The sequence below is a fragment of the Podarcis vaucheri genome (genome assembly GCF_965113315.1).
Source record: "Podarcis vaucheri genome assembly, chromosome: 11".
Lineage (NCBI taxonomy): Eukaryota > Metazoa > Chordata > Lepidosauria > Squamata > Lacertidae > Podarcis > Podarcis vaucheri.
This window is the reverse complement of record NC_138749.1, coordinates 51,678,373-51,693,530: the sequence shown is the minus strand read 5'-3', so window position 1 is coordinate 51,693,530 and position 15,158 is coordinate 51,678,373.

The window sequence follows — 15,158 nt, the reverse complement described above, 5'->3', positions numbered from 1 at the left end:
ACCCCAAGCTCACAACATGATAACAAAAGGAGGAAGAGGTTCTAACATTGCAGGAGTATACAAGAAATGGCCTATCAGCTATCTCTAGCCTCTGGGATTTATTCAGTAGTAGATCAATAGTATCAAAGTAGTAGATCAATAGTATCAAAGTCTGCTCTGGTTCGCCAGAGGAGGCTTAGTCATGCTGGCCACATGACCCGGAAACTGTATGCCGGCTCCCTTGGCCAATAAAGCGAGATGAGCACCGCAACCCCAGAGTCAGCCACGACTGTACCTAATGGTCAGGGGTCCCTTTACCTTTAAGAGGCAGATGCAGGTAAGGGCCCACTAGCTGGTCAGGTGGGGCTTGCTAGCTCTGGGAGGAGGTATGTGATTCCTCAGCTGGAGTAAGCTGGGAGCAGGTGAGGGTCATATACCTCATCAAGCCCAGATGCTGCAATCAGCATGCAGGGTAAGAGCTGAGCTGCTATGTCTGCTGAATTACCCAAGTTGATGGACTTCAGCTTGCCTGCTCCAAGATTTCTGTGGGACTGTGCTTCAGTTTGGACTTTGGATTGAGCCTGGACCGGAGACTTGATGTACTGACTTGCTGCCAGGTAAGCCAGGGATTCAGGACCTGAGGGGACCAATTACAAGCCCCATTCTGAGGTTCCTCCCTCCCTGTGGTGTTAAAAACATAGAGGGGGATATGTGGGCAAGCCTGCTAACTCTACTCCTCTCTTGCATTCCCAGTCATAATCATCCACAAGTTGGGAGGCAAATCTGTAGCAGGTAGCCTCCTTCTATACAGGTAGGCTGCTTGCTCATTTTCGAACCCTGACTTTCATGCAAGCTCCCCACTGCAGACAGTTGCCCTCTAGCTCACTGAGGATAACTGGGAAGGGGATGGAAGTGGGTGAGTGTGCATGCCCAATTCCTCTTTCATATTATTAATGCCATGCGGAGAGGGTGGAGGGTGGAACATGACTTGGAGCAATCAGGTGAAGAATGATACTGTGATTGATACTACCTATGAATCGATCATCAACAGTACTTTAGGTAAAGGTAAAGGGACCCCTGATCCCTGACTATGTCAGTTAGGCAAAGAGTCCACATTAGAAGGAGATATTTATGTTTAAAATGGCCCATTTTTCCTTTGATTTTATGTGAGGGCTTCTGAAGGATGAGAAGCTTCCATACTTCATAAAACCATTGATTCACAGCACATCATATGTATGTTTCTTCGTTGGACTTACTTCCTAGTTAGGGGGTTATGTTTACAACCTCAACACTGCAATGGTATTAAAGGTAAAGGGACCCCTGACCATTAGGTCCAGTTGTGGCCAACTCTACGGGTTGCGGTGCTCATCTCGCTTTATTGGCCAAGGGAGCCAGCGTGCAGCTTCCGGGTCATGTGGCCAGCATGACTAAGCCGCTTCTGGCGAAACACTGTTTACCTTCCCGCCGGAGTTGTACCTATTCATCTACTTGCACTTTGATGTGCTTTTGAATTGCTAGGTTGGCAGGAGCAGGGACCGAGCAACAGGAGCTCACCTCGTCGAACTTCTGATCGGCAAGCCCAAGAGGCTCTGTGGTTTAGACCACAGTGCCACCCGCGTAAACGCTGCTTTAGGTAAGCAGTAATTCTGATACCGCACCTGATATTTAAAGGGAATGCCACCCTATCCAGAGCAGGCACAATAAATCACATGGAACAGACTTTCTTAAGATAAAAAGGGGGGTGGATCAATAACTGAATAGCTGCTTGTTTCTTTTACAACAAGCCTGAAATTCATGTCCTAAGTCACTGGTATTAGAGTTTGGATTGCAGCCCTAGTAAATATTCATAATCTAAGAAATGCCTATGGGAAAGTAGCTCATTGGCAACTCTTGAGTAGATGGTTTCAGGTTTGCACCCTTCAATGAATGTTTCATTTTCTAAAGTACCATCCACTTTGATTAAGTACAGCTAAAGAAATCAGTTGTTCTGATTGCATTTCCGGCCCATAGAATAGATTGCAAACATTAATAACACAACAGCCTGTGATATCTGGAGAGGGTAAACTTGTAAGGCCAGGTTTTCCTGCATGTTTTGTGGCAGGGCTCAGCAAACTTTTTCAGCAGGGGGCTGGTCCACTGTCCCTCAGACCTTGTGGGGGGCTAGGCTATATTCTGAAAAATTCCTATGCCCCACAAATACCCCAGAGATGCATTTTAAATAAAAGGACACATTCTAGTGATGTAAAAACACACTGATTCCCGGACCGTGCACGGGCCAGATTTAAAAGGCAATTGGGATGGATCTGGCCCCTGGGCCTTAGTTTGCCTACCCATGTTTTATAGGCTTAGAGAAGATAAGGATGGACACATCCTGCTTTGTATATTAGCAGTAGTATTATTATTTATTCTGTACTGCCCTTCAAGGATCACAGGGGTGTTTGTAATATAAAAACACAAATTACATAACATGGTAGCAAACCAAAACACACACAGTTTAAAAGGCGATAGACTCTTTAATTAGCCAAATTAGGTGTTTTACGTACATTGAACAAGCCTCTTCCATCCCATTTTCTGCAGCATTTAAAAAAGTACATCAAATTGTATGTGTTTTCTCCTAAAAAGCACATTTCCCCCTCTAAAATAAACATTTTCCTATACCTCCCCCTTAAATTATGCATTTTCCTATAAAATACAAATTTTTTACACTTAAAAAAAAACTGCATTGAAAAGTTCAGAGAAGCATGCAATCAAATTTGTATACAAGTTTAGGAACTGCAAATTAAGCTGGTTTGCTTTAAAATGCAGATTGAGTAAAATTCTACCTCGCAGAAGAACAATAGATGCAGTCTAAAGTGTAACTGCACCACCTTGTGAAGCAATATTGTGGCTGCAGCGGCCTTTTCTGGATGCGTTTAGGCTCGTCCTCTTTCTCAGCACAGGCATTCTTATTTATAAAGGTAAGGAATCATTTTACTAGGAAGACACCACAAGCCGCTGTATTGCTATTGTCAGGGGATGATTAGCTGCTTGTGCTTAAAATTGTGCCCCTTCAGAGTTTGTGCGGCCCCACAAACCTCTGTGTGTGACAGAGCTCCTCAGACATGTCTGCTCTAGTCACTAGTAGAGTCTGACAGTGGCTGCCTGCGGAAGCGCTTCCAGCAAAGAAGTTCCTTAACGGAAACGCGTCTCCTGGACTCACGACGTGGCAGCTTCCGGCGAAGCATGGGTCTCCCTGCAGTTGCTTCTGACACCTCCCCGCTATTTTCGCTGGAAGTGTCTCTCACCCCTTTCTCTCCCCTGCTGTTTCCTGCCTGGGCTGCTGCGTCTCTCTCAGCATTACTGAGATCCTCCTCCAGAGACCCCTCGCTCCCCCTCCTTGTCCCTGCTTTAGCTGCTGACTCTCTCCCAGTCTCTGGGAGCCCTACCACCTCCCTTTCCTCTGATGTCAGTTCCCTGACATCCACCTCCCCTCCAGGGCCCCCTTCTCCCCCGCCCCTACTCTCTCCTCTGGGCGGTGAGGAGCTGAAACCCCGAAAAGAATCCTCTTCATCTTCAGACGTCTCGAACATTTCCCTCCATCGGTCTTCGTTCCGACTCGCTGAATCCTCCTCCACCTCGGAATCAGAGAACCCCTCCAACTCTTCTTCTTCGTCGGTGGTGGCGAAGTATTCCCTCCGGAACCTCGCCACTGGCTGGGGTTTACGAGGGAATCTCTGATGAAAAGTTTCAATCAAAACCTCGTCATCTACATCCTCTGCCCTGACCCAGGTGTTTTCCGACTCCGGCTCCCCTTCCCACATTACCAAATACTCTACTTGCTCTCCCTTCCACCTGGAATCGAGAATCTCCGCTACATGGTAGCTGTGTTCTTTTTCCTCCATAGCTGGTCCCCTATTGACCCTCCCCTCTCTGTCCCCTATATACGGTGACAGCAACGACCTGTGGAACACTGGGTGCAACTTCATGTGGTTCGGTAACCTGAGTCTGAAAGCCACTGGGTTGACCTGTTGCGTGACTTCAAATGGGCCCAGTCTTTTGGGTCTTAACTTCTTACAACCTCCTTTAAATGGTAACCCTTGGGTGGACAGCCACACCTGGTCCCCCACCCTAATGCTTTCCCCTTCCCTTCTGGTTTTGTCTGCCTGCCTCTTATATTCCTCCTTCGCCCTGTTTAAATTAAGTTGGAGCTGGCGATGGATCGCTTCCATTTCTTCAACGAACTGTTCTGCGGCTGGAACGCTCCAGTTCTCCCCTTCCCCCCCTGGGAAGGCTCGGGGATGACACCCGTGATTAGCCAAAAAAGGGCTCATCCCCGTGGACACGTTCTCTGCATTGTTGTAGGCAAATTCTGCCAACGCCAGCTTCTCCACCCAATCATTCTCTCTGTCATTCACATAACACCTCAAATATTGCTGGAGGACACCATTAGCTCTTTCCGCCTGCCCGTTGGTTTCTGGATGACGGGCAGTAGAGAAATTCACCTCTACATGCAATAAGCTCATGAGCTTCCTCCAGAACCTGGAAGTAAATTGTTTCCCTCGGTCAGAAACCACCCTCAAGGGGGCGCCATGCAGCCTAAACACATTTTCCACAAACAATTTAGCGGTTTCTTCCGCTGTGACCGCATGTGAGCAGGCTATAAAGTGGGCCATCTTGGTTAACAGGTCTACCACAACCATGATGGCTGTTTTCCCTTTGGACCTGGGCAGATCAGTCATGAAATCTATTGCCACTGCCTCCCATGGCCTTTCCGGCGTGGGTAGTGGTTCTAATAAACCTGCCGGTGCCCGCCTCTCCCCCTTGGCTCGTTGGCATCGGTCACACCCTCTCACATATTCCCGCACATCTTCCCTGACCTTGGGCCACCAGAATTCCCTGCTAACCAGCCACATGGTTTTGTGTTGCCCAAAATGCCCTGCTGTGGGGCTATCGTGCAGTTGCTTGAGTACCTTTTCCCTCAATTCCCCTTCAGGTATGTATAACGCTCCCTTGTAGTACAACGCCCCATCTCTCTCCTCAAAACCCCCGGGTTTGTCTCCCTCCCTCCTGAGACCCCTGAGTTTGTCCTGGGCGTATTCATCCTGCACCGTTCCCTCTACCAGTTCCCTTTGCCCCACCAATGCCGCCCCACACACCCAGCGGTCCTCGGGAATGACATGGGTCTCTTCGGGTGCACCCTCTCCCTCCAAATATTCAGGTTTGCGTGAGAGAGCGTCCGCCCTAACGTTCTCCGGGCCTGGTACGTAACAAATCTCAAAGTTAAATTTGGAGAACTCCTGGGCCCATCTCAACTGCCGTTGGTTGAGCACTCGCGCAGTTCTCCAATACTCTAGATTCTTATGGTCCGTGCACACTTGCACCTTCTGTTGTGCACCAATTAGCAGGTGCCTCCATCTCCGGAAGGCCTCATGAATCGCAAGAAGTTCCCGGTCGTACACCGTGTAGTTCCTCTCAGATTTGTTCAGCTTTCGCGAAAAGAAGGCACACGGTCGCCACTCTGACCCCTCCTTCCCCGGCTGCAGAAGAAGCACCGCCCCTATGGCTCTGTCAGAAGCGTCTGTTTCGACCCTCAGCTTTTTTTGTAAATCCACATGTAGAAGTTGTTCATCAGAGGCGAAGGCCCTTTTCAGTTCCTCAAACGCTCGCTCCGCCTCCCCCGTCCAAACAAACTTCTTTTTACTGCTGAGACAGTCCGTGATGGGCGCCGTCAGGTGGGCGAAGTTTCGGATGAACTTACGATAAAAGTTTCCAAACCCTAGGAACCTCTGCACATCCTTCTTGGTCTTGGGTGTTTTCCATTCCAGCACCGCTTGAACCTTGCCGGGGTCCATGGCCAACCCCTTGTCTGACAAGCGGTACCCCAGAAATTCCACCTCCTTGGTATGAAACTGACACTTCTCCAGTTTCACCCACAGTCTGTTGGCTTGCAGCCTGCTCAACACTTCTCTGACGTCTCTCACATGTTGCTCCTCATTCTCCGAATACACCAACACGTCATCTAAGAAGGCCACGCAATTCTTGTAGAGCAAAGGCCCCAGTACGTGGTTCATGAAGGCTTGAAAACACGCGGAGCCTGTTTGTAATCCAAAAGGCATAACGAGGTATTCAAATGCCCCCAAAGGGGTGAACATGGTGGTCTTCCATTCATCCCCTTTCCTTATACGTATCAGGTTGTACGCCCCCCTTAGGTCCAGCTTTGTAAAAATCTTTCCTTTTCGCACCCTGGTCAAAATATCATCAATCCTGGGCATAGGAAAAGCCGCCGGCTCTGTCACTGCATTTAGGCGCCGAAAGTCACATACCAGCCTCGGCTTGTCCGTGTTTTTTTTCCCCACAAAAAACACTGGGCTACCCCCCGCTGCCTTGGACTCTCTGATGAAGCCTCTCTTCAGGTTCTTGTCAATGAACGCTCGCAACTCCTGCATTTCCCTGTCTGACATGGCATACAACTTGCCTACAGGAAGCTGTGCTCCAGGGAGTAAATTGATCTGGCAATCAAAGGGCCTATGCGGGGGTAGTTGGTCAGCTTCCTTCTCGCTGAACACGTCGCTGAGATCAGCATACTGTGGTGGCACCTTCCCCTTCCCCATTACTTCAGTCCCTGCTAGGGTGGCTTGGGCCCCTGCTGACCCCTTTTCCCCCCTGCAGTGTTCTAAGCAATGTGCTGAACCGAAGGAAACCACTCTTTGATGCCAGCCCACCAGCGGATCATGTAAGGCTAGCCAGCTCATTCCCAAAATAATGGGAGCGCCTCCCAAGGTGGCCACATTAAACGCTATCAGTTCTGTGTGCCTTGCCACCCTCATTATCATTGGGACGGTCTGCAAGCTAACTCCTCCTCCCAACAGTTCCCTGCCATCGATCGTGGTCACCTGCAGGGGGTTGCTTAAAGGGATAGTCTGTATCTGATGTTCAGCAGCAAACTCCTTGCTCATAAAATTGCAGGAGCTGCCTGAGTCCAACAGCGCCTTTATTTTTAGGGGGTGTCCATTTTGCAGCTCTAGCGACACTTCAATCACTAGAGCAGGTCGAGGAGCTTCTGGCACGGGCACTTTCACTGCTCTTTGGCCTGGCTGCAGTGCCCTGACGTTGGCAACCAGGCGTTGGCTTTTACCTGCTCCGTTTCTCCCTGCTCTTCCCCCTCAACTGCTCCCACCATCCCTTGCCATTCCTTCCTCTGGGGGCAGACTCTGGCAAAGTGGCCTGGCTGTTGGCAGAGATAGCATTTCCGGGCTCCCTTTCCCTCCTTCTTCGCCCCCTCACTGGGCTTTGAAACTGCGCGCGCGCGGGCTGTTCCGATTTCCATCGGCTCTGCCGGCGGGAAAGCTGGCTCAGGAATGTCTGGAATGCGTAACTCCTTCCAACGTTCCCCTCTCCCTTCCCGCCTCTCCAAGGCTCTTGCCTCCTGGCGCGCTCCAATGGTCAGCGCAGATTTGGTCAGCTGATCCATAGACACCGCCCTGGGGCTCCTGGCCAGCTCGTCTTTCACAGCTGAAGAAAGACCTTCTTCAAATAGCATCTGAATGGGTGCTGCCGATAAATCCCACCCCAATCTGTGAATCAGCATGGTAAATTCAGTCCAGTACTCACGGACAGATCTCCTTCCCTGCTTGCAAGCCATTAGCTGTCTGCGCACCACCCCTTCCTCAATATCGCTGGAAAACATGATATCCATTGCACGAAAGAATTTCATAGTGTCCTTTAGGATATCGTTGTGCGTTGCCATCAGGGGTCGAACCCAGTCCCGCGCCCCCTTCTCAAGATGCCCAATTACGAAAGCAACTCGCGATTCCTCATCAGGGAACTCATCAAACTGCACATTCAGGGCATATTGCATCTCAGTCCTAAAGGCATGGTAATCCTTGGGGTCCCCCCCAAACTTCTGCACCAATCCTGGTACCTTTCTGGGGAACTGAGTGGTTCTCCCCTTTTTGTCAGCATCCTGAGCCCTTCTCTCCTCGAGCCTCGCCGTCTGCAGCGCAAGTTGGACCTCCAGAGCTTGATACCTTTCTTCCAAGCTTGGACCAGCTCCAACCCCTGCCTCTCCGGTTCCGGCTGGGTTGCTCATGATGCTTTCTCCTGCACAGGCAGCGTACAGAGACTGTCAGACTGCTGTCAGGGGATGATTAGCTGCTTGTGCTTAAAATTGTGCCCCTTCAGAGTTTGTGCGGCCCCACAAACCTCTGTGTGTGACAGAGCTCCTCAGACATGTCTGCTCTAGTCACTAGTAGAGTCTGACAGTGGCTGCCTGCGGAAGCGCTTCCAGCAAAGAAGTTCCTTAACGGAAACGCGTCTCCTGGACTCACGACGTGGCAGCTTCCGGCGAAGCATGGGTCTCCCTGCAGTTGCTTCTGACACCTCCCCGCTATTTTCGCTGGAAGTGTCTCTCACCCCTTTCTCTCCCCTGCTGTTTCCTGCCTGGGCTGCTGCGTCTCTCTCAGCATTACTGAGATCCTCCTCCAGAGACCCCTCGCTCCCCCTCCTTGTCCCTGCTTTAGCTGCTGACTCTCTCCCAGTCTCTGGGAGCCCTACCACCTCCCTTTCCTCTGATGTCAGTTCCCTGACAGCTATATTTCATGAGGTTAGTTACTGGACATTCCATTAGAGTACTTGAAAGCATTAACTTGTGTTCGCTGCCTTCTTGTGTAATTTAGCCAGCACAAATTGAGCAAGGACATTAAAAAGCTCTTAGGAGCAGGGATTTCTTCCAGCAAGAGTCTCCTCTCTTTGGCAAAATAAAAAAGCCCTTACTTTGGGGGCTCTAGGCCAATAATATTTTTAAATGCTGAAATAAACACATGGGAACATCTCTGGGGAGAAACAAAAAGGACATAGATCTTTTGTAAAACTTTCATAAATGAATGCATTTATTGTTGTGCACCGACTGTTATTTCAACACACCCCTGGGGTTGGATTCTTGCCATAAGATTGACTGGGGTTTCTTGCTGATCCCTAATTTCATTGTAAAACAGGCACATATAATCAATGTTACTGGCAGGAGGTTTCTCTCTCTTTCACTGCCCATTCATTCCTCCATTCTTACCAACTCCTTTGCCTAAGCACTGAATGTTGGCAGATGTTTGTTCTCACTTCTGTCCAGATCTGGATCTGTGACTGAGCCAGGGCTGATTTTCAGCCAAGGGGTGAGCTATGAAACCTGCTTTAATACCAGAGTTCAGCTCTGGAACATGCAATGTAATAAAGATAATTCCCGGGAGTGGAGGAAAGGACTCTAAAACAGAGGGGTTGACTTACAGGCTTCTCTCATTTTAAAAACAGAAGGTAGACCCACAGTGTGACCTGTTTAGAGACAAATGCTTCCTCTTGTTCCTTGCTGTTCTGTGTATTCCTTAGCCTCTTGTTGTTTAGTCGTTCAGTCGTGTCCCCATGGGCCAGAGCACGCCAGGCACTCCTGTCTTCCACTGCCTCCCGCAGTTGGGTCAAACTCATGCTGGTAGCTTCGAGAACACTGTCCAACCATCTCGTCCTCTGTCGTCCCCTTCTCCTTGTGCCCTCCATCTTTCCCAACATCAGGGTCTTTTCCAGGGAGTCTTCTCTTCTCATGAGGTGGCCAAAGTATTGGAGCCTCAGCTTCAGGATCTGTCCTTCCAGTGAGCACTCAGGGCTGATTTCCTTCAGAATGGAGAGGTTTGATCTTCTTGCAGTCCATGGGACTCTCAAGAGTCTCCTCCAGCACCATAACTCAAAAGCATCAATTCTTCGGCGTTCAGCCTTCTTTATGGTCTAGCTCTCACTTCCATACATCACTGATGTAGCCTCTAGGAACATACAAAGTCCACATACAAAGTCCACTTTCAGTCACTCTAGGAAGGAGAGGTGTACACTTCAAAATTCAGGAGTCGATGAAAAATGACCACTTCTTGGTTGCAGGTCTTCTCTGGTAAAGGAGTTAGAATAAGATCAGGAGGGAAAGGAAAGCCAGGGGTCAGAGGTCTCTGGTCTTCTTGACGTTAATGGACTCTAACACCCATCAACTCCAAGCTCTAGCCATCAAGGACAATGATGGGGGAAGATGGGAGTTGTAGTCCAACAACATCTGGAGGGGCATAGGTTCTATAACCCTGATCTAAGCCCCAAACTCCTACTAATGCTGCAATAATGCAGTCTAGCCCAATACCCAAGCCAACTTTTTTTGTATGCTCCACACAGTGCCTTTCCATTGGGCGTGGAAAGTATTATTACAAAAATAAATAAATCAGAAAACTACAATCTGGTTGAGTGTAGCTGGAAGGGAACCAATGAGATCCTTTATACTGGAGAAGTGTCCTCACCCCCACTATTTGCCCCAGACAATGAGATCCAGCTCCAAGGGCCTTCTTGTAGTTCCCTCGTTGCAAGAAGTGAAGTTACAGGGAAGCAGGCAGGGAGCCTAATTTGTAGCCGTGCCCTCCCTGTGAAATGCCCTCCCATCAGATGTCAAGAAAATAAACAACTATCTAACTTTTGGAAGACATCTGAAGGCAGCCCTGTTTAGGGAAGTTTTAATGTTTGATATTTCACTGTGGACTTGGCTATACAGCTGCAAACAAAACGTTTTAAATGTGTTGTAAAGTGCAATATACAAATGTGACACAAGATGGTGACAGTGAGCTCTGCCAAAATCAAAGTATTTTCCAAAACTTTTTTTTTTTTTTTAGAAAAGCATTTTCATAGCATTTCTATATGTGTGTAGATTCCACCTGTCTTTTAATTGGTTGGAAACCACCCAGAGTGGCTGGGGCTATCCAATCAGATGGGTGGCGTTGTTGTTGTTCTTATATGAGCCGGAGTCCCTCCTCTTTCGGTTTACTTTTAGGTGTGTAGATTTGGTGTGGCAAGCTCATGGAATAGATTTTAACAAATGTGCTAAGTAAACTGTTGACTAAATATATTCAGGATGAGCCACAACAGACCCTGAGGGGAATCAGTATTGCCAGATTATCAGTGGGAAACTCTCATCTCAGACCCTTAAAATCCCTAGGTTTCGTTCAGGGTGGCTTTCATATTCAGAAGGGAACAACATCCCCTTCTCTTTCTCTCTCACAACAGCACCAAAAGTTGCCGGGCTTTAGGATAGTGCCTGGGACAGCACTCTGTGGTGATTTTTCCCCTTCTTGCCTCAGACATATCAGTTATTTCTCACACCTGAACTACTTTAAAGTGATGGACGATAACACCACACATTTGAACTACACCAATGCTGTGTACACAGGGCTGTCCTGAGCTAGTTTAGAAGCTATAATTAGAAATGGGGAAGAAAGGCAATTCTGTTCACATTTAATGGACAATCTACGTAATGTGCATTTTCTGAAACAATACAAGAACTAAAACAAAGCCATCCTTTAAAATTTGCCCTTTGTTTCAGCTTTTTGGTATGTTTTAATTCATCCTTCCAGCTCTTCCTGCTTTTCATCCTCTGCTGGTTGTTGTTGTTGTTGTTGTTGTTGTTGTTGTTGTTGTTGTTGTCGTTGTCATCAGGGCTTTTTTTCAGTGGGAACTCACAGGAACTCAGTTCCGACACCTCTCAGGTGAGCTCCATTGCCTTTCTAAGAGAACATGGGAGGTGTTCGTGGTGAGTTTCAGCACCTCTTTTTCTAGAAAAAAAGCACTACCTTGTTTCTTTAAAAAATCAAAAATGCTTTGGGAGGTTCACTGTAAAAGCGATAAAGAAATACCTTAAACAAATAAATATTTATTTAAACAAATAAGGTTCTAGATCAGGCATTGGTACAGGCTGCCAGAGCTGCTTGCCAACTCTGATGCTGCTCAGCATACAGGTCGTGGCCAGCACCATGTGCTTAGTGATGTGCCCACTCTTAGGGTTGACATATTTCAAAAAGTAAAAACCAGGACACCCCGAAGGTTGTTGAGGTCTCCTGGGACAGGGCAGGGAGCTGAAGAGCTTGCGTCTGTATGTTTTAAAAAGGGAAGCCTGCGAACAGAGACAAGAGCAAGCAATTACCCATTTCTTGGATGAACCCCTTATTAAAGGAAACACTTTTGATCCTGTTGTGTCGCTAGGTGGCAGGATCGGAACGCAGATTAAGTTTAGGAAAAAAAGCTGTCGAGTGGCTTCTTTTCCTATTTCCCCACCTTCCACTAGATGGCAGCAGCAGAACTAAAATGTGCCAATAATGACCTTAAAGGCGGCGGCCCTGGAGGGGAGGAAGGAGCCCTGATTTTCATCCCTACTGTCTAACGGACAGAAAGAAGCCCTGTTAAGAAATGCTCTGCATTGGCTGCTTTCCTGGAAACTACAGAACTTTTGCTTTTTGGTCTCCACCCACCAACCTCACTAATGTATACAAATACATTTCCTTTTTCAAACGTTGCTTGCAGTCTACTTTAAAACAAGTGGGCTGGAAGTAGGGAGCTAGTTAAGCAGTTATTTGTGTGTGTGTGTGTGTGTGAGAGAGAGAGAGAGAGAGAGAGAGAGAGAGAGAGAGAGATGCTCCATTGGTCTTGTAAATTCCATGGCACACTTTGCAGTATTTTTATTTTATTTTTTATTATTATTTTTATAAAACATTTATTAAAATTTTACAACAAACATAGGTTCAAAGAACCAAGAAAACTATACCAAAGATTACACATAAACACAGATTTCACAAAAAAAGAAAAAAGATGACAAGAAAAACACCAAAAAGAGGACCTAAAAGAGAAAAAGGAAAATACAAAATACAAAAAACAGCTGGCTGAAAAAAAAGGGAAAAAAATTAAAAAGAAAAAATCCATTTTTCAATATCTTTAGGCTCATTTACTTATTTCCTTGACCTCCTCACACCTCCCCTTTTTGTATTCCCGTTTACAAAATCCTTTCAGCAAATCCTTACCCTCTTTCATTTATCTTTGCTCTGTATCTTAACCTATTATAACTATATATTTCCATCGATATAACGATCTATATTTGCATATTCTTATTAACCTTATTACCAAAACCACTTATTTCCATTCCAACATCATTTTAACATTCATTAATTTTACAGTATTTCTGCAAATAGTCTTTAAATTTCTTCCAATCTTCTTCCACCAACTCTTCTCCCTGGTCTCGGATTCTGCCAGTCATTTCCGTCAATTCCATATAGTCCATCAAGTATTTTTATTTTTTTTAGTCTAGCATGGATTGAGACCTAATTTCTACCCTGCCGTTGAGATAGCAGCACCATTATTTGCTTGGCGCGTATTATTGAACCGTACATTATTCTCGAACGCCTTCAGTGTATGGGTCTGCTCCAGGGTCTGCTATGGAATTCCCATTTTGGCTCCACATTTTTTGCTCTGCTCACTTTGATATGTCAGAGCAGAGTGACTAAACCAAAGGCAACACCTCCTCAGGAGTCGCCCCAAGAGGTAGACCCAGAGATAATGGATTTGGAGTGTGATGGGCTCTGTCAACGCTCCCCTTGAAGAATGGTCCCCTTGTGCAAACAAAGTCAATTACCCTGACCGCTGTTGTTTTCACACAACACACAAATATGTCAAGGGTCAGTCTCACGGGGGGGGGGGGAGGCCGAGTGGTTCTGTGTGTATTCAGAAAACAGATGGACTGTACTGCAGTTGGAGAATTTCAGATTGTAGACTAAATACCGTATTTTTATGTGTATTAGAGGAGGTTATTTTATTAGAAAATCGTGCTAAAAGCTGTGGGTCGTCTTATACACGGATGGTGGAGAGGTGGGACGGGCAATGGTTGGGTACGGCAATGTCCACTGGCTATTGGCTGCTACATCAATAGAGTGGGCGATTGGCGCTTTATTTTGGCGTGCGATTGGCTGTGGCGGTCCATCAGGTGTGCGATTTCCGGCAAACCCCGCCCCCCGAAAGCTCAACAAGTCTGGGCAATCTCCCCTCATTTTCTCAATTTGGAGTCCCCCCCCCAAATACACGGGGGCGTGTTATACACAGGAAAATACGGTAGTCTTGTTTGTGTGTGGAGGGGAGGTCTTTTAGATGATCATGTGAATTGCTTCAAAAATGTGGTTTCTCATTATTGGGGGACGAGACCTCTTGCTCATTCTGCTGAACAGTCCTGCAAACAACGTGGGCTGGATCCAGACATATCAAAGAAGCGCTTCAGCAAAATGCGTTGTAACCTTTATAATGAGAAAGCGTGTTGGCAAAAATGGAACTCCGCAGCGCCATCTGGTGTCGCAGTGTTATACAGTGGTACCTCGGGTTAAGTACTTAATTCGTTCCAGAGGTCCGTTCTTAACCTGAAACTGTTCTTAACCTGAAGCACCACTTTAGCTAATGGGGCCTCCCGCTGCTGCCACACTGCTGGAGCACGATTTCTGTTCTCATCCTGAAGCAAAGTTCTTAACCTGAGGTACTATTTCTGGGTTAGCGGAGTCTGTAACCTGAAGCGTCTGTAACCCAAGGTACCACTGTATTGCATACAAAACGCTTTTTCTTTACCAGTCTAGCTAAGTCCTTGGTAACACTGCAAAGATGCAGGGCTGACCTATCCCACAGAAAGCACGGGGCCCTGTGCCTCAGTTGCTATGTGTGCCATTGACCACGAGAGTGAATGCCCACCTAAGGTTTGCAGGCAAGGTGGTACAGGGGAGTAATTTTCTGTGGCAGTTGCCATAGAAAAATACATGGGAGCTGTGTGAGGCAAGGCTTTAAGGGAGGAATTCTTTCTGAGAGAATAATGGAGGAGACTAAAGTGACCTAGGAGACTGAGCCCCAGGGAGCCGAAAAAAGAGGGTTCAAATTGGGAGGGAGAGATTCTCCGAAGTACAGCCCAATTCTTCTTCTCTAATCTTCATGTCAGAAAAACAAAAACAAAGCATGTCTTCATTCTGCTTGAACCCAGGGCTAGAAGGAGATGCAGGAAAGGAATTTGAGTCATGTGTGCAATAACTCTTGTATGTGGCACCCCACATCACACCTGTACCAGGCCTCGTGTTAAAACTTCTGGGTGGCCCTGCAAAGCTGATCACAGCAGGTGGGGGGCAACGGCACCAAAGAGACTCTCCTTCCTTGGGTTTTTTTTACAGTGGTGGAGCGCATGCCTGCACTGCCCAGGGCGGGGTGCACCCCACATGCCAGAGTCCAGGGCTGGAGAGGGAGGGAAGCTGCCACTGACTCTCGTCCTGCTCTTTTCCCCTGTGGCATCTCACCCCGACTAAGAAGGGCTGTTCTCTGCCACCGGGTCAGATGTGACCAGATGCAGT